The sequence below is a fragment of the Malaclemys terrapin genome, chromosome 22, assembly GCF_027887155.1.
Source record: "Malaclemys terrapin pileata isolate rMalTer1 chromosome 22, rMalTer1.hap1, whole genome shotgun sequence".
NCBI classification, from domain to species: Eukaryota; Metazoa; Chordata; order Testudines; family Emydidae; genus Malaclemys; species Malaclemys terrapin.
The window spans coordinates 2,875,389-2,893,656 of NC_071526.1; the positions used below are offsets into that span (position 1 = coordinate 2,875,389).

Genomic DNA, 18,268 nt, shown 5'->3' on the forward strand with positions numbered 1-18,268 from the left:
CGGCAGGTCTTTATCTCCATGCCTATCCAGTGGGCCACCAAGCCACTAAGTGAGCACCTCACCTCAGAACTTCGCATAATTCTTCTGAAGTTGGCTTTTAGACCACAATCCCATATCCCTGGTCCCTCGCTGCCTCTGGAGTCTAGGTCTCTATGGATGTTGATGTTCCACCTTTGGATTTTTGCTTTCTTTGTGCCCCTTACCTCCTCACCCTGAACTCTGCATCGACCAAACCCCTTTCCTCAAGGAGCAGCTCAAAGGGAGCTGAGGGTGACAAACTGTCACTCCCTTGGCATTTCAGAGCAGAGAAGGGATTAGTGCTAAGTACCGTGATCCTGTGCTCCAGATGGTTTCAGAGTCTGGCTGGTTAGTTTCCAGCAATAAACCCAAAGTCAGCAGCATTTAGAATACGTACATTGCAAACACTGTAGATCAACGGAGAGACTTCTTAGCAGAACATTCCTGCTGCTCTTGCTGTTGGCACACAGGTTCTATCTGTGCGGTCCTAACCTTGTAGAGTTCAGGGCCATAAATCCAAGCAGTAACCAGCCAGCTCAGTACAGAAAGGCATGACAGCCCTGTCATCCTCCTCTAGTCAGCTCCCCAGGCCTGGAGTGCTGCCCGCTACCTCGCCTCCTGAGCCCTGAATCACATTCATTTTCAGTTGCAAACCCTACAGTCACAAGTTATTTTTTCTTCTCTCTCTATCAAGCACTGAAGCACAAGACCTTATTTAAATAGCAAATGTTCATCTGTCTCCGCTCAGACTCCCAGCCCCCCACCTCCTACTCCCCCTAACCTCAAAAGGAGGAAAAGAAACTGAGCAACGCTAGAGAGGAACATAAGAAAAATCACAAAGTATCTGTTACCTTTGCCTCTGGGAGGAAATTCTAGTTATTTGAGTCTGATCATCATCTCTGTCCGTGTGAAGCCACGAAGCAATTAACAAATAAATTGCATGACAGCAGCAGCAAAAGGTGAAGGGGGTAGGGAGCCTTGTAAACTTTCTACGAGGGGTTCAGCGTTTCCTGGCTTTCTGCTCCCTCTTGAAGCTTTTGCCTCCCAAATAAACACACAATGGCTGGCCAGACCAATGCCAACCAGGGCTGTGCAGCGCACACCAACTGGAATTACAGGCAAACTGTATAAAGCATGCAACAGATGGCAAGTCTGGGAGTGTATGCAAGCACCACTTAAAATATCCCCATGGTAACTATTTAAAACTATTAACTTTTGCTTGTTTTGTAAGCAGAGCGAGACCGTCTCAAATTCAGCCAGCCTGACAGAGGGAGCAGCGCACTGACAGCTAACAGCAGACAGGAACAAAGGGAGTCAGGCAAGCGCCTGCTGTTTATCTGATTGGAGTACCAGGATCTCTGCTGCACCCACTGTAACTTTCCTTGGCCTTGGCACAGTAACCAAGAGGATGTGTTCTTTATTAGCTCTCTCCAGCCTGGCTGGGCTCAGAGCTTCTCTGCCAGCTGGGTTTGTTCCAAGGCAGAAACTCCACTCCTCAAATTTCCAGCTCACTCGATAAGGCACAGAACTGCCTCCAGTTCAGAGCCTGCCCCAACAAAGTTAACGCTTTCACTGCCACCTCATCAGCCACCCTGCTGCTGTGCGTGAGGGAATACCACAGTTCAGGCCCTTCCTTTCTTGTGCTGTCCCCCTGGAGCATGTTAGTTCAGCAGTTCTCCATTCCATGCACCATTACAGGGGGAAAGAAAAAGAAAAAGAGCTTCCAAGGATCGTCTCCCACCGATGTCATTCTGCTGACCACCAGGAAGGACTGTGCAAGCCACTGAGTTTCCGCCAAGCATCTGAGAACTGCTGTGGAATCTAAACTCTTCTTTCCAAGTCTCCCTTGTTGGTGCCTGCGCATCTTCTCTTGGAGATTGCACCACGCCCATTAGGGTGATTTACCGTATAGCCAATTTAATCTCCTAATTAATCCTAGAGTAACCAAATGAAACACTAACTGCACATGCCCTGAGGAATACAACAAAATCTTAAAACACCGAAAACATTTTTTACAAAAATGACACGTGACCTATACAACTTCCTCACTTCACTTCCAGATTCTCCCCAAAGACCCTGATTATATTTCAGCTGACAGGCTGGCACAGTAACCCCTCCCATTCCTCCATATATCTCAGTGCTTCGCTCAACCTTGATAGCCTCGATGCAGCTTAGGAAGTATGGTGTCATCTCACTTGTGCGCTATGACACTAACTACGACTAGAATTGGTGAAACATCCAGGCTCTGCAGTGGGGAAATCTCTTCTTCCCTGCCTACCAGATCACCTTCAGATTCCTTCTCTGTATAGGAAAGGAAAGTACAAGCTCTTTCAGGAAAGTTGGGTCTTTAGTGATGTACATACAATGTGTTTCCCGCTCTGCTATAAAGTTCTGTAACAACAAAGGGAAAAAGGGAAAGACCTGATCAGTCTTGAGTTCTGATTTTCCTGCAGGAATGGGAATGCCTAGCAACCTCTTCTGATCAGTGTTATGTTTACGATTGTTCCCCCAGCACCTCTGCCTCATTCACTGAACACTGAGGTCCTATTGCTCTTAAACCGGTCAGAAACATTTTGAAAGGGTTAGGCATCCTTAATATACAAGTCACCACCACTTCCCCTACAAAGTAAGTGCTGGGCCTGGTATTGGCTTAGCCTGAATTACTGTGACACTGATCAAAACTTGCCCAAAAATTAAGCACTCGGTTTAAGCACGGGAAGTCCATCCCTATGTTAGCTGCATATGTTAGCCCAGAGAGGATTCCAGAGATGGGGTGTGTATCTACACTGCGTCTTTACAGATACTGTAGATCTGTATACATCGAAAGATACAGAAACTGTAACTGCACAGAAGAGTCAGCTGAGAAAACTCATTCAGAGGCATCACTTTACAATGAACTGTCTGCTGTGACCCACTGCGGTGGATAATCCATAGGCTGGTCCTATGGAGAAACCAAGAACAAAATACAAGTGGCCAGGGTGAGGATATAGAATGCAGCACACTATGAAGCACATGAGACCCGATGTGTGGAGACATCTCTCTAAACTATCTGTATGAGCAGTGTCCATCAATCCCATCTGCACATCCACCCAGAGAGCACTGAACAAAGGGGTGTACACAGGGGCTTCCCAGGATGTTTCCCCCACCCCCATTACAGATGCATAACAAGTATTGCCCATTGGTTTCTGCACCACTGGCTTGGATGGGGAAGAGGGGAAATTTGGTGACTGTCCCTGAAGACAGCAGCATTCCCTGTGGGCCATCCCATCTGCCCTAACTGCAGCTATATTGAGCACCACAAGTGTTAAACTGGACAGTCAGTGAAAATGAGCATCACAATGGATATGAAAGAGAAATTTCACCCCCACCCCCTCCTAAATAACCCAGTGTGATGAGTGCACACACAGAGCAGGCAAATTTAGAGAGAGCAGATCAGAAAGATTATCTCACTACCAACCTCCCCTGGCAGCTCAAGGGAGGGGCACAGGGAAACAAACCTACATGTGTCAATCCACCTACAGCCACACTTCACCCAGGGGGTATAAAAGACATCTCTAGGATGCACTATGTTCATGTGAGATGCTTCAGTGACGCAGAGGTAAAGAAACAGAAATCTGCAGGCATCTGGCTGTGCTGCACCGCAGAGCACTCCCTGGTGAGTCATCGCACAGAGCACCTACCAAAGGCAATGCAATTCCAAACAGGGAGAGCAGAGATTTTTTCCTTCCCTTTGTTTGATCTCTTTCCCCTCTTCACACACGTGCCTTCCCGTTCAGCATGGTTGGCCAGTCCCCGGGGACTACAGGAACTCTGCCTAAACAAACATTGCTGAAGATGGGCTGTTGGGACATGCTGTGGTCAATCAGATGTGCCATATGACCAGGAAATCCTCTCCTCCGCCTCCATTGGCAGCCATCGGAACAGACAGGTTACACTAGAAATAAGTTACTAGCATTAAAAAAAACCAAACATGCCTCAGCTCTTTGAAGCTCTGCTTTTCTTCAGCATGAGCCCACTTCACTAGGCCTCTGTATTCTGCTCTACGAAGCCACCTGTTTAATCAGTTAACCCAGGGGCCGGCGACCTTTCAGAAGTGATGTGCCGAGTCTTCATTTATTCACTCTAATGTCAGGTTTTGTGTGCCAGTCATACATTTTACCGTTTTTAGAAGGTCTCTTTCTATAAGTCTATAATATAGAACTAAACTATTGTTGTAGATAAAGTAAATAAGGTTTTTAAAGTGTTTAAGAAGCTTCATTTAAAATTAAATTAAAATGCAGAGCGCCCCCGGACAGGTGGCCAGGACCCGGGCAGTGTGAGTGCCGCTGAAAATCAGCTCGTGTGCCATAGGTTACCTACCGCTGATCTAAATGGATGGTCCATATAGATTTCGCCCTTTCTGGCTCCCATCTCTCCCTGCAATATTGATCCTCACAAACACCACAGATACTTTTCAAGTTCAGAAGACAGTAGCATGTGCATTTAAGAGGAAAAGCAGCGACTGTACCAGCAACGGGGGGAGGGGGACACTGCTACCACATAAGAACATAACGTAAGAACGGCCGTGCCGGGTCAGACCAAAGGTCCATTTAGCCCAGTATCCTGTCTACTAACAGTGGCCAATGCCAGGTGCCCCAGAGGGAGTGAACCTAACAGGCAATGATCAAGTGATCTCTCTCCTGCCATCCATCTCCATCCTCTGACAAACAGAGGCTAGGGACACCATTCCTTACCCATCCTGGCTAATAGCCATTAATGGACTTAACCACCATGAATTTATCCAGTTCTCTTTTAAACGCTGTTATAGTCCTAGCCTTCACAACCTCCTCAGGCAAGGAGTTCCACAAGTTGACTGTGCGCTGTGTGAAGAAGAACTTCCTTGTATTTGTTTTAAACCTGCTGCCTATTAATTTCATTTGGTGACCCCTAGTTCTTGTATTATGGGAATAAGTAAATAACTTTTCCTTATCCACTTTCTCCACATAACTCATGATTTTATATACTTCTATCATATCCCCCCTTAGTCTCTTCTTTTCCAAGCTGAAGAGTCCGAGCCTCTTTAATCTCTCCTCATATGGGACCCATTCCAAACCCCTAATCGTTTTAGTTGCCCTTTTCTGAACCTTTTCTAGTGCCAGTATATCTTTTTTGAGATGAGGAGACCACATTTGTATGCAGTATTCAAGATGTGGGCGTACCATCGATTTATATAAGGGCAATAAGATATTCTCCGTCTTATTCTCTATCCCCTCTTTAATGATTCCTAACATCCTGTTTGCTTTTTTGACCGCCTCTGCACACTGCGTGGACGTCTTCAGAGAACTATCCACAATGACTCCAAGATCTTTTTCCTGACTTGTTGTAGCTAAATTAGCCCCCATCATATTGTATGTATAATTGAGGTTATTTTTTCCAATGTGCATTACTTTACATCCACATTAAATCAAGGAGCGTTAGGAGGTTCTTTCAAAGGAACCTGGGCACCGAATACTCTCATTGGCACCGTGCCCAGGGGAGTTTCAGCTTCTCCCTTTCCGTGATGCCAGTGGCCCAGAGAAGCCGCTTAGCGGCAACTCTTGACATGAAACAGACACAGCAGGGGCTGGAGCTCTCCCTTGAGACCCGGGTCCCTGCTGCCCAAAAAGCTCATATGGCTGCTTCTAGGGACTACTGTGCTCCCCACTGCCTTCCCCTTTGAGATGCAGATCCCCTGCGATGCAAGACCTAGGCAGATCACTCCGCAGTTTGCGCATTTTAAACCTGAACTCTCCGGGGGGCTGAAAGCTGCCCCGACGGGGGGCCACTCTTGCCCGAGCTCAAGTGCCGCGGTGTTAGATGCACAGACACAGCAAGAGCCTCCCTGTCTCCATCTGCTCTTTCCAGAGGATGCAAAACCCGTCCAACCCCACCACTGCCCGGCTGGCTCAGGGGCGCTGGCGGCATGGCCCCCTCCTGGGCTGATGCAGTGCCAGAGAAGGGGAGAGGAGAGTAGGAGCATGAGGCGGCAGCGGGGCTATGTAAAGAGGGGGGCCAGTTGCGACTCGCAGCGCCTTGCACCAGTCCAGGGGCCAGGAGAGAGTCGCATAAGCCGCTCATGCAGCATCTGGGAGCCCTAACGCAGCTGCTTCCCAGAGCCCCGTTCCCACAGTGCTCCCCAAGCCCCGTGGGCAGGGGCTTCAGAACTCACATCCAGGATCACCGAGGTGCCTTTCCGCTGCCCCACGAGGAACAATCCCTGGCCAGCGGCTGCCTGCCCTTCCTGGAGGAACTCCCTGTCGGAGAGCAGCAGGCTGAGTGGGGCCGGCAGCCAGGACCCCAGACTGGCAGCGGGCTGAGCCGCTCAGCCCGCTGCCGGCCTGAGGTCCCGGCCACTGGCCCCGCTCAGCCCGCTGCCGGCCTGGGGTCCCGGCCACTGGCCCCGCTCAGCCCGCTGCCGGCCTGGGGTCCCGGCCACTGGCCCCGCTCAGCCCGCTGCCGGCCTGGGGTCCCGGCCACTGGCCCCGCTCAGCCCGCTGCCGGCCTGGGGTCCCGGCCACTGGCCCCGCTCAGCCCGCTGCCGGCCGGGGTCCCGGCCACTGGCCCCGCTCAGCCCGCTGCCGGCCTGGGGTTTCTTTCACCCAGGCCGGCAGCGGGCTGAGAGGGGCCAGCAAACGGGACCTCGGCTGACAGCAGCGTGCCATTAAAAATCAGCTTGTGTGCCATAGGTTGCTGACCCTTGAGTTAACCCTTTGTGTGACTTCCATGCATTCTTAGATTGCAAGGCCAGAAGGGACCACTGTGATCATCTATTCTGACCTGGATAGCACAGACCAAAGACCTGCCCCACAATAATCCCTAGAGCAAAGCTTTTAGAAAAACATCCCAGTCTTGATTCAAAAATCGTCAGTGATGGAGAATCCACCACCACCACCCCTGGTAAGTTGTTCCAACAGTTAATTACCCTCACTGTCAACAACGTACACCTTATTTCCAGTCTGAATTTACCTAGCTTCAGTTTCTATCTATTGGATCATATTACACCTTTCTCTGCTATTAAACATTTATTCCCCATCTGATAAGTAAGCTGGAGATATGTGGGCTCGGTGGAACTACCATTAAGTGTCTACATAATTGGTTAAACAACTTCAAACAAAGAGCAACAGAGGGTCCTGTGGCACCTTTAAGACTAACAGAAGTATTGGAGCATAAGCTTTCGTGGGTGAATGCCCACTTCATCATATGCAAGGCAGTGGGCATTCACCCACAAAAGGTTATGCTCCAATACTTCTGTTAGTCTTAAAGGTGCCACAGGACCCTCTGTTGCTTTTTACAGATTCAGACTAACACGGCTACCCCTCTGATACTTCAAACAAAGAGTAACTATTAATGGAATAAGCAACAGAGGGTCCTGTGGCACCTTTAAGACTAACAGAAGTATTGGGAGCATAAGCTTTCGTGGGTAAGAACCTCACTTCTTCAGATGGAAGACTGAATTAATGGAATGATGTCGGATTGGAGGAAGGTCTCAAGTGGGGTTCCACATGGAACTGTTCTGGATCTGGTGTTATTTAACATCTTTATTAATGACCTGGATGTAGGAACAGAGAGCATACTAATCAAATTTGCAGATACACAAAGCTGGGAGGGTTGCAAACACTTTGGAGGACTGAGCTAAAATTCAGAGGGCTCTTGATAAATTGGAGAACTAGGCAATTGTCAACAAGATGAAATTCAACAAAGACAAATGAAAGGTACTATACACCTCTACCCCGATATAACGCGAATTCGGATATAACGCGGTAAAGCAGCACTCCGGGAGGGGGGCAGGGCTGCACACTCCGGTGGATTAAAGCCAGTTCGATATAACGCAGTTTCACCTATAATGCGGTAAGATTTTTGGCTCCCGAGGAGGGCGTTCTATCGGGGTAGAGGTGTACTTGGGGAAGAAAAATCAAATGCACAAGTACAGAATAGGGGAAACTGGCTTGGCAGCAGCACTGCTGAGAAGGATCTGGGAGTGGTGGTGGATCACAACCTCAACATGAGTCAGCAATATGATGCTGTTGCAAAAAAAGCAAATGCAGTTTTGGGTTGCATTAACAGAGGCACAGCATGCAAGTCACGGGAGGTGATAGTACCACTCTACTCGGCGCTGATTAGGCCTCAGCTGGAGTATGGTGTCCAGTTTTGGTCACTGCTGTATAGACAGGATGTAGAGAAACTAGAAAGGAACCAGAAGTGAGCAACAAAGATGATTAAAGGGATGGAATGCAAGCTATATGAGCAAATGCTGAAGGAAAGGACAGTTACCTGTTCCGTGACTGGCGTTCTTCGAGATGTGTTGCTCAGGTGTATTCCACAGTAGGTGTGCATGCTCGCCACATGCACCGGTGCCGGAAGTTTTTCCCTTAGCAGTACCTGTAGTGGGGGAGCCCCGCTGCGACCCCTGGAATGGCGCCTGTATATTGCGCCATAAAGGGGCTGTGGGCTCCCCCGACCCTCAGTTCCTTCTTGCCAGACAACTCTGACAGAGGGGAAGGAGGGCGGGACATGGAATACACCCGAGCAACATATCTCGAAGAACGCCAGTTACGGAACAGGTAACTGTCCTTTCTTCTTAGAGTGATTGCTCATGTGTATTCCACTGTAGGTGACTCTAAGCTATACCTGATGGAGATGGGTAGGAGTTTTAAAGGTTACCCGGGTGGAGTACGGCCCTACCAAACCCGGCGTCATCCCGCGTTTGGGAGACGATCGCATAGTGCAATGAGAATTTATTTATTTTTAGCAGGCCTGCAGATGTCCCGAATAGGGACATGAGCCACACAGGCAGCCGACGAGGCCTGAGCTCTCGTTGAATGAACCTTTACTATAGGAGGCAGGGGAACCCCTGCCAGGTCGTAACATGTGCATATGCACGAGGTGATCCATCGGGAAATCCACTGGGTGGAAACTGGTCGCTCCTTCATGCGCTCGGCCGATGCAATAAACAGCTGGGGGGATTTCCTAAATGGCCTGGTTCTGTCCAGGTAAAAGGCCAGCGCTCTACGCACATTTAACATGTGCAGGCGCCGTTCCTCACTGGAGGAATGGGGCTTAGGACAGAGGACGGGGAGGAAAATGTCCTGATCTATGTGAAAAGCCGAAACTACCTTCAGCAGAAAAGTCGGGTGTGGGCAGAGCTGGAACTTATCCCTATGGAAGACTGTGTACGGGGGCTCGGAGGTCAGGGCCCTAAACTCCGAGACCCGGCGGGCTGAGGTGATAGCCACCAGGAACGTCACTTTCCACGATAAGTGGGACCAAGAACACGTGGCCAAGGGCTCGAAGGGGGGCCCTCTGAGGCGGGAGAGCACTAGGTTCAGGTCCCAGAGTGGGACCGGGGGTCTAGCGTAAGGGAAGGCCCAATCCAGCCCTTTTAGAAACTGGGACGTCATGTGGTGTGAAAACACTGAGTAGCCCTGCACCAGGGGATGGAAGGCCGAGATGGCCGCCAAGTGCACCCTGACCGAGGAGGGCGCCACCCTTGGGTCCTAAGGGACAGGAGGTAGTCAAGGATGAGTTGGAGGGATGCGGAGGAGGGGGAAGCCCCTTTCTCCCTCGCCCACCTGGAGAACCGATACCATTTTGCCAGGTAGGTTTGACATGTGGACAGCTTCCTGCTCTCTAGGAGGACCTGTCTAACACCCTCCGAACACCTGCCCTCCTCCTCATTTAACCCTGGAACAGCCACTCTGTCAAGTGGAGCGCGGCCAGGTTGGGAGGGAGGAGACGTCCTCCCTCCTGGGAGAGGAGGTCCAGCCGAAGCGGCAGCCTATGAGGGGGGGCCACTAAAAGCTGCAGGAGGGTCCCGTACCAATGCTGATGGGCCCAATCCAGGACTACAAGGATAATCTGCGCCCCGTCCGCCTTCACCTTCTGTCGGATCTTGCCTATCAGGGGAAAAGGTGGGAAGGCGTAGAACAGGCGGTCTGACCATGGAATCAGGAACGCGTCCGATATCGCCCCTTCGCCCTCCCCCCCCCGGAGCAGAATCGTGGGCACAGGCGATTCTGGGCAGTGGCGAACAGATCTACCTGGGGAGTGCTCCAGTGTAGGAAGAGGTGCCTAGCCACCTCCCTGTGTAGAGACCACTCGTGTTGTTGGGAGAAAAGCCTGCTTAGATGATCCGCGAGCGTATCGCGCTTGCCGGGCAGGTGAAAGGCCCCCAGGAGGATGTCGTGGGGCTATACAGAACTCCCACAGGAGTTGGGCTTCCTGGCACAAGGCCAGTGAGCGTGTGCCCCCATCTGTTGATATAGTACATCGCGGTCGTATTGTCTGTTAGGACTCTGACCACCTTTCCCCCTAGGTGTTGGCTGAAGGCTATGCACGCCAGGCGCACTGCTCTGAGCTCCCTAACGTTTATGTGTAGGGATAATTCCGAGGGTGACCATCTGCCCTGGGTTTTGAAGCCCCCCATGTGGGCTCCCCATCCCAGGTCCGAAGCATCCAACACCAGATTTAGTGAGGGAGGGGTCTCCCGGAAGGGGATACCTGAAGCATGTTGCTCGGGAGGGACCACCACTGCAGGTCGGCCACTACATTGGGTGGCAACATGACGATCTTGTCCAGGCTGTCCCTGGACTGGGAGTACTGGGAGGCCAGCCAGAGTTGGAGGGGCCTCATCCGGAGCCTGGCATGTCGCACCACTGAGGTGCATGCTGCCATATCATAGAATCATAGAATAGAATATCAGGGTTGGAAGGGACCTCAAGAGGTCATCTAGTCCAACCCCCTGCTCAAAGCAGGACCAATTCCCAACTAAACCATCCCAGCCAGGGCTTTGTCAAGCCGGGCCTTAAAAACCTCCAAGGAAGGAGACTCCACCACCTCCCTAGGTAACCCATTCCAGTGCTTCACCACCCTCCTAGTGAAATAGTTTTTCCTGATATCCAACCTGGACCTCCCCCACTGCAGCTTGAGACCATTGCTCCTTGTTCTGTCATCTGCCACCACTGAGAACAGCCGAGCTCCATCCTCTTTGGAACCCCCCTTCAGGTAGTTGAAGGCTGCTATCAAATCCCCCCTCATTCTTCTCTTCTGGAGACTAAACAATCCCAGTTCTCTCAGCCTCTCCTCATAAGTCATGTGCTCCAGACCCCTAATCATTTTTGTTGCCCTCCGCTGGACTCTTTCCAATTTTTCCACATCCTTCTTGTAGTGTGGGGACCAAAACTGGACACAGTATTCCAGATGAGGCCTCACCAATGTCGAATAAAGGGGAACGATCACGTTCCTCGATCTGCTGGCAATGCCCCTACTTATACAGCCCAAAATGCCGTTAGCCTTCTTGGCAACAAGAGCACACTGTTGACTCATATCCAGCTTCTCATCCACTGTGACCCCTAGGTCCTTTTCAGCATATGGCCTAGGCTTTGAAGGCACACCCATGCCGTCGCCACAGGGAAGGCCGTGACCGAGGCGATGAGAGCTTTGAGCATATAGAATCTGTCCCGGAGGAGGGAGGCCCTAACAGCGCCCCTATGAAGTGTATGCGCTGAACCGGATTTTTTCTCTTTTACCAGTAGGCCTAGACTCGTGCAGGTGTCTAGCAGGAATTTCATCTGCGCCTGCACCTGGAACCGAGACTTGCCCTTGAGCAGCCAGTCGTCCAGGTAGGGGAAGATCTGCAGCCCGTTCCTCCTGAGGTGGGCTGCGACTGCCACCATGCAGTTGGTGAAAACCCTGGGGGCCGTAGAGACACCAAAGGGGAGGACTGTGAACTGGTAGTGGTCTATCCCTACCAGGAAGCGGAGGAAGTGTCTGTGGCCCTCGAATATGTGGATATGGAAGTACACATCCTGGAGGTCCAGGGCTGCGAACCAATCCCCCGGGTCCAGGGACGGGACAATAGAGGCCAGGGACACCATATGGAATTTGCAGCGAACCAGAAACTGCTTGAGATTCCACAGGTCGAGGATGGGCCTGAGCCTGCCTTTTGCCTTTGGGATCAGGAAATACCGGGAGTAAAACCCCTTGCCCCGGAATTCCTGAGGTACCTTCTCCACCGCACCTAGGGTGAGGAGGCACGTCACCTCATGACTTAGGAGAAGGGCGTGCTCCGGGTCCTCCGGGGCACCCCAGGACGGAGGATGGTGCAGTGGGGGTGAAACGAACCGCAGCTTGTACCCCTCAGAGATGGTACTGAGGACCCACCGGTCCGACGTTATACGGGACCAACGCACTCTGAAGGCTGATAAACGGTTGCCAAAAACCAACTTTATTAACTGGGGAGGGGCGGGGGGGGGGGTTTCCCTGGTAACAGGCCAAGTGGCCCCCCACAAATAATCAAAAACGCCTCTTGCCCTTCAAGGGTCCAGGGCATGGGGCCGAACGGGACTGCCGCTGTGACCTGCATCTCTGGTCCCTAGGCCTCCTGGCCGGGGGCTCATACCTGCCCCTTGCGGGGGGAGCCGAGGGCTGCGGTCTGGGTTTGTCCTTGGCTGGCGGGACATAAGACCGAGCGTCTGCAGGGGGCTGCGGGAGTCCTTCATCCCATGCAGATGAGTGTCCATCTGGTCTGCAAACAATGCCTTGCCGTCAAATGGCAGGTCTTGCATCAAGGACTAGGATTCCACTGACAGCCCGGACAGCGAAAGCCACGAGGCCCGTCGCATAGAGATAGCCGAGGCCATTGAATGAGCCGCTGTGTCAGCTACATCCGAGGCGGCCTGGAGAGCTGCTTTCGCTGCCGCCGCACCTCTTCAACCAGAGCTCAAAACTCCTTCCTGTCCTGCTATTGGAGGGAGGGCTCGAATTTTGGTAGGGATCCCCACAAGCTGAAGTCGTATCTGCTCAGGAGCGCTTGGTGGTTTGCCACCCTGAGCTGGAAATTGGCAGAGGAATAAACTTTTTTCCCCAAAAGTGTCCAGTCTCCTGGCATCCTTGTCCTTGGGTTTTGGCGCGGGTGGGCCGTGTCTTTCGCGGTGGTTGACCGCCACCAGTGAGTTCGGGGTAGGGTGAGTGTAGAAGTACTCATGCCCCTTCGTTGGCACGAAGTACTTCCGCTCTGCCTTCTTGGAAATGGGCAGCAGAGAGGACTGGTGTGATGAAGTGGGACTGTTCTTAATGTTTCCTCTGAATACTGTGTGGGTGCCTCAGTTTCCCCTATGCATTTCTTAAGTCTCTAGGTGGTGGGGAAAGGCCAGTGTGCATAAATCACGGACACTCTGTCTCCCTGGCAACAAATGGCCAGGGCCCCTTCGCCCCCTGCAAGGAAATAGCGAAAGGTGAACAAAGAGATCAGGTGACCTCCTGGCCCAGGAAACAGACAAAGCCGGGAGAAGGAGGGGTGGGAGGGGGTTTCAGAGTTGGAGTGACCTGGGGACTAGAAGTGAGGGCAGACGTGGGTGTCTGGCTCTCTGAACCCCATAATGGACCCGGCCGAGGGGTCCCGTTCGCCGCTGGACCTACAAGCTCTGTTTTAGACCGTGTTCCTGTCATCTAATAAACCTGTTTTACTGACTGGCTGAGAGTCACGTCTGACTGCCAAGTGGGGGGTGCAGAAGCCTTTGGCTTCCCCAGGACCCCGCCGGGGCCGACTCACTGTGGGAAGTGCATGGAGGGGCATATGCTGAATGCTCCCAGGAGAGACCCAGGAGGTGAAGCCGTGTGAGCTTCTTACCCTGAAGACAGTCTGCTCCCGTCTTTGGTGAGAGGAGGCTCCCCAAAGTCCTGACTGGCTTTTTGGGGAGCAGTTCCAGAGCATCGCCCGGGGACTCCGCGACAACGGGGTTTGCCATAGACCAGTCGAGATGTTGGCCACCCCCTGGTGAAGCGGCAGTGCCACATGGCCCGGTGCCGAGGAGGAGAGGACGTTGAACAAATTGTCCAATGGCTCCTCCATCTCCTTCACCGGCAGCTGGAGGTTGGCAGCTACATGCCTGATGCGCCTTGAAATCCTCCTGAGAAGGAGGGAGCAGTGCCGCTATGGACTCGTCCAGTGCCGACGGGACGACCGGGACGGCCCTTAGGGCATCAGGCGGTGCCGGCAGGTCGCACTCCGCGTCCAGGTCTGGGTGCGGTGCCAGTGGTGCGGCACCCGAGGACTGCTCTCGGTGCCGAGGCGGGGACGACGAGGGCGCTTGGGATGCCCCAGCTACGGAGCAGGGCCTCGTCAGTGCGGGCACCTGGGGCCATAGTGCCCACTGGCACCACTGTCCTTGCCATGGCGCCCCTTGCCACTGAGCCGCCTGGGGTCCTACCAGGGTTATCTGTTCCTGGGGAACGGTGCAGCCCGGGGAAGGACGGCTGGGAGCAGAGACAGAGGTGGCCGAGGAGCGCACAGTGCCGTAGGAACGGCTCGACTGGTGCCGTCCACATCAAATCCTGCCCCAGGACTTAGACCTCGACGACGATGAGAAGTAGACGTGGGAGGTAGTATCCCTGGAGTCCCGTCGGTGACTGCGGCTATGAAGCCGCGGTGCTGGTGACTGCCGGGATGCACTCCGAGCGTGGCGCGCGTCACAATATGATCGGCGGTGCCGCTGGCGTCGAGACCTGCTATCGCTGTGGCTGGACAAGGAGCGTTGACGCTTCCTGTCCCAGCGCCAGCGGCCCCTTTGGGTTGAGAAAGACTCCGGCGACTCGCTCCCAGGCGAGCCCGGCAACAGAGTGGAGGTCTGTTGCGGGCTACGGGAAGGGGCCCGGCGGATCGAGCAGAGACGTCGACCGCTGACCTGGCCGGTGAGGGCTGGTGAGGCCTCGGGACCGGGGCCCCAGCTCAGGCGGCCCGCTCGGTACCGGCATGACGAGGATGTAGTGCGCTGCCTCCGGCGTCGACGGAACCCTTATCGTCGGGGAGGCACGCGCAGACGGGGCCAGAAAACTTCGCTCCGCATAAGTCGAAGGTCTGGGTCTCAAGGGGGATCGTGGGCTGGCCAACTCGGGTCCAGCCTGACCCCTGTCCTTGTCTCAGCGCCGCTGGATCTTGCCTTACTTCTTGGCAGGGGAGCAGTGCCGACTGGTGGATGGGGCTTCGCTCCGCACCAAGGACGCGGTGCCCAGCACCGGGTTGGGTCAGCGCGCCGGTACTGGGGCCAATGCCGACTCCATAAGCAGGGCCCGGAGTCGGATCTCGCGTTCGCGTTTAGTCCGGGGCGTGAAGGACTTACAGATTTTACAGCGCTCACTTTTGTGAGCCTCACCCAGACAGCGAAGACACTCGGAGTGTGGATCGCTTCTGGGCATGGAATTGCGACAGGAGTCGCACGACTTGAAAACCTGGGGCTCGGGGCATGCCCCGGGCCAGGCTACTAACTGCAGAACTAGTAACAGTCGAGGATCATACTACCAAGGATAGAAGCTACAGCAATGCTGGAGCACAAGTTCCGACTACCTTCACTGGCGGCAAGAAAGAACTGAGGGTGGGGGGAGCGCGCAGCCCCCTTTATGGTGCGATATAGAGACGCCACTCCAGGGGTCGCAGTGGGGCTCCCCCACTACGGGTACTACTAAGGGAAAAACTTCCGGCACCAGTGCACGTGGTGAGCACGCACACCTACTGTGGAATACACCTGAGCAATCACTCGAAGAACTGGGTATATTTAGTTAGGAAAAGAGGAGATTGAGGGGGGGACATAACAGTAATCTTAAAATACTTGAAAAGTTGTCATAAAAAAAGAGGAAGAAAAGTTGTTCTCTCTTGCCACAGAGGGCAGGGCAAGAGGCAATGGGTTCAAACTACAGCAAAGCAGATTTAGATTAAATCTCAGGATAAACTTCCTAACTGTAAGAAGAGTAGGACAACAGAACAGACTGCCTAGGGAGGTTATGGAAGCTCCTTCATTCCAAGTTTTCAAAAGGAGGCTGGAGCCATTTGTCTTGGATGGTTTAGACACAACAAATCTTGCACCTTGGCAGGGGGTTAGACTAGATGACCCTTGCGGTCCCTTCTAACCCTATGGTTCTATGATACTTAGAGACTGATCAAGTCACTCCTTAATCTTCTCTTTGTTAAGCTAAAGAGATTGAGCTCCTTCAGTCTTATCACTATAAGGCTGGTTTTCTAATCCTTGAATCATTCTCATTACTCTTCTCTGAACCTTCTCCAATTCATCAACATCCTTCTTGAATTGTGGGCACCAGAACTGGACACAGGATTCCAGTAGCGGCTGCACGAGCCCCAAATATAGAGGTAAAATAACCTCTGTACTCCTACTCGAGATTTCCACTTATGCATCCCAGGATTGCCTTAACTCTTTTGGCCACAGCATCACGTTGGGAACTCACGTTCAGCTTATTATCCACCACAACCCCCAAATCCCTGTCTCCCAGGATAGAGCCAATTCTCCCGTAAGTTGGGCCTGCACTCTTTGTTCCTAGAGGTAGACCTGTAACCTTTAACAGGTAGCCATATTAAAATGCTGACTGTTTGCCTGGAGTTTGTCTGAGGTGAACCTTCCCCCCAACTTCCTTAGGAGCAGCAATTCACAGGCTCTGGAGGGAGCTGTGTTTATCCCTTCTTGCCCAAAGGGAAGGCAGCTGTTAGGAATGAACAGATGGGGTGAGAATTTTAATGACAGAAGGAAAGAAAGGATCCTCAGCACTTCTCTTCCTCAGGATAAAACCACAGAGTTGGGGCAGTACTCACTGGGGGGGGGAGGGGGGGGGAAATCTTGTGACAAGAAGAATCTGAGCTGAACTTGCCTGGGGAAATGCTACCAGCCAAGGAAATTTCCTTTCAATTGCCATGAATGAGGCTCTTCCCCCCGGTACGGGCAGGACAGGAGTGACCACTGTCCGCATATCACATCCAGAAGCACCCTTCTCCTGGTTCTACGGGAGCTCTTCGTTATGATTTCCCATGCCTACCACCTGGCTGAGGTCAATGTAAGAGGGAAAGCTTGTCACAGCTACCTGCTAACTGAGGTAGGCAAATGCTTCCCAATGATACAGTACTGTTCCCCTAGACATGTATCATTTCTGGATGCCCCTCCACTTCCTCCCCAGCCCGGAGCACAGATAGGTCTGAAGGAGCACCCAGCTACCCAGGCTGAACAGATAAGAAGGTCTCATAGAATCAGTTCCCACTGCGCTGAAATCATCCTCAAAGCCCCCTAGGTTAACTTCAAGGAACAGAAGCCTCCAGCCAAAACCTACAAGGATGTCAGCCATTTTCGTGTACCAGAGAAGTGCTGTGAACCTGGCTGGAGCTCAGATCTCAAAGGAGCTGGGTAAATCATATAGGCTCAAGAGCACCTCCTGCTGGGCAGCTGGAGCACTGGTTGTAAAGCGTGTAAGATGACAGCGTAGGGAGAGGCAGCAGGCAAAACACAAACAAACAGCAGGGAGTGGGGGAGGCTGGGAGCACAACGGTTAACTATACTGGAGGCAGAGATCCAAGATAACCAAAGAGTGCCTTTCAGCTTCCATCAGCCGGATGCATCTTCCTAATCCCAGGGGAGCTCACATCTGGGTTTATTCATAGGCAAAGTGGAGGAGATCTCCGCTCATCAGTCTCCGGGAGGACCGCCTAGCTGTGCGGCACTAAGAACAGGGAAGGCTTCCATCAAAGCCAGATCCTTGGCTTCAAAGGTCACAGATGATGCGGAGGGTGGAGCTAAAGGAACAACCTACTGATTTAGCTGCTGCCTTGCACTGAAGGTTTATGCTTTATACTCCCCTGCTGAACCTGCCAGCCAGCACGTTACTGCCAAATGGCCACGGCTGGGGAAAGTGGCAGCCCTTATGTCCTTTAGGGCAGTTCCAGCTACAGGGGGCAACAGGTGTTAGAGCACCTCAACAGCCCCCATGTAGCGTCCAGACACTGGGGCACCCTCAAGGCTGGAGGGTCACAGCCACCAACCCACAGCAGACAAGGCTGCTGGGGGCGGGGAGGAGAGGCAGACACAGCTTCTCATCTCAGCACGACCTGCCTTTTCCAGGTCCCCAGTGGACAGCACAACCTAAGGGAAAGCAAAACAACTCTGCCAAAAGCATGAACAGCAGCCACTGTACTACTGCCCCAGGATGGGCCTCTCCCTCGCCTCCTCACCTTTCCTGTAGGGAGCAGAGTCCTTTCAGTTAGGACGGTCCTGGCTCCCCAGCTCCCTGACCCCATGTGACCCGCATCCCCCTGCTATATTCCCAGCAGTCCCAGGACTACCAGTTTGGATGGAAGGCACCGGGACCCTGTGTTTTCTGAAGAGGCAGGACAGGTTCTGAGGGATCTTGAGAGGGGTGAAGAGCTGAGTAATCTCACTGAGCATCACAACCTAATTTTGGGGGG

The 18,268-nt window shown here is 52.8% G+C and overlaps 1 protein-coding gene across 4 annotated transcripts in view; it reads right to left on the bottom strand.

The window, feature by feature from the left end:
- SCMH1 (Scm polycomb group protein homolog 1) overlaps positions 1-18,268 on the bottom strand; it is a 111,128-nt gene that overhangs the window by 47,900 nt on the left and 44,960 nt on the right. The window lies entirely within an intron of this gene.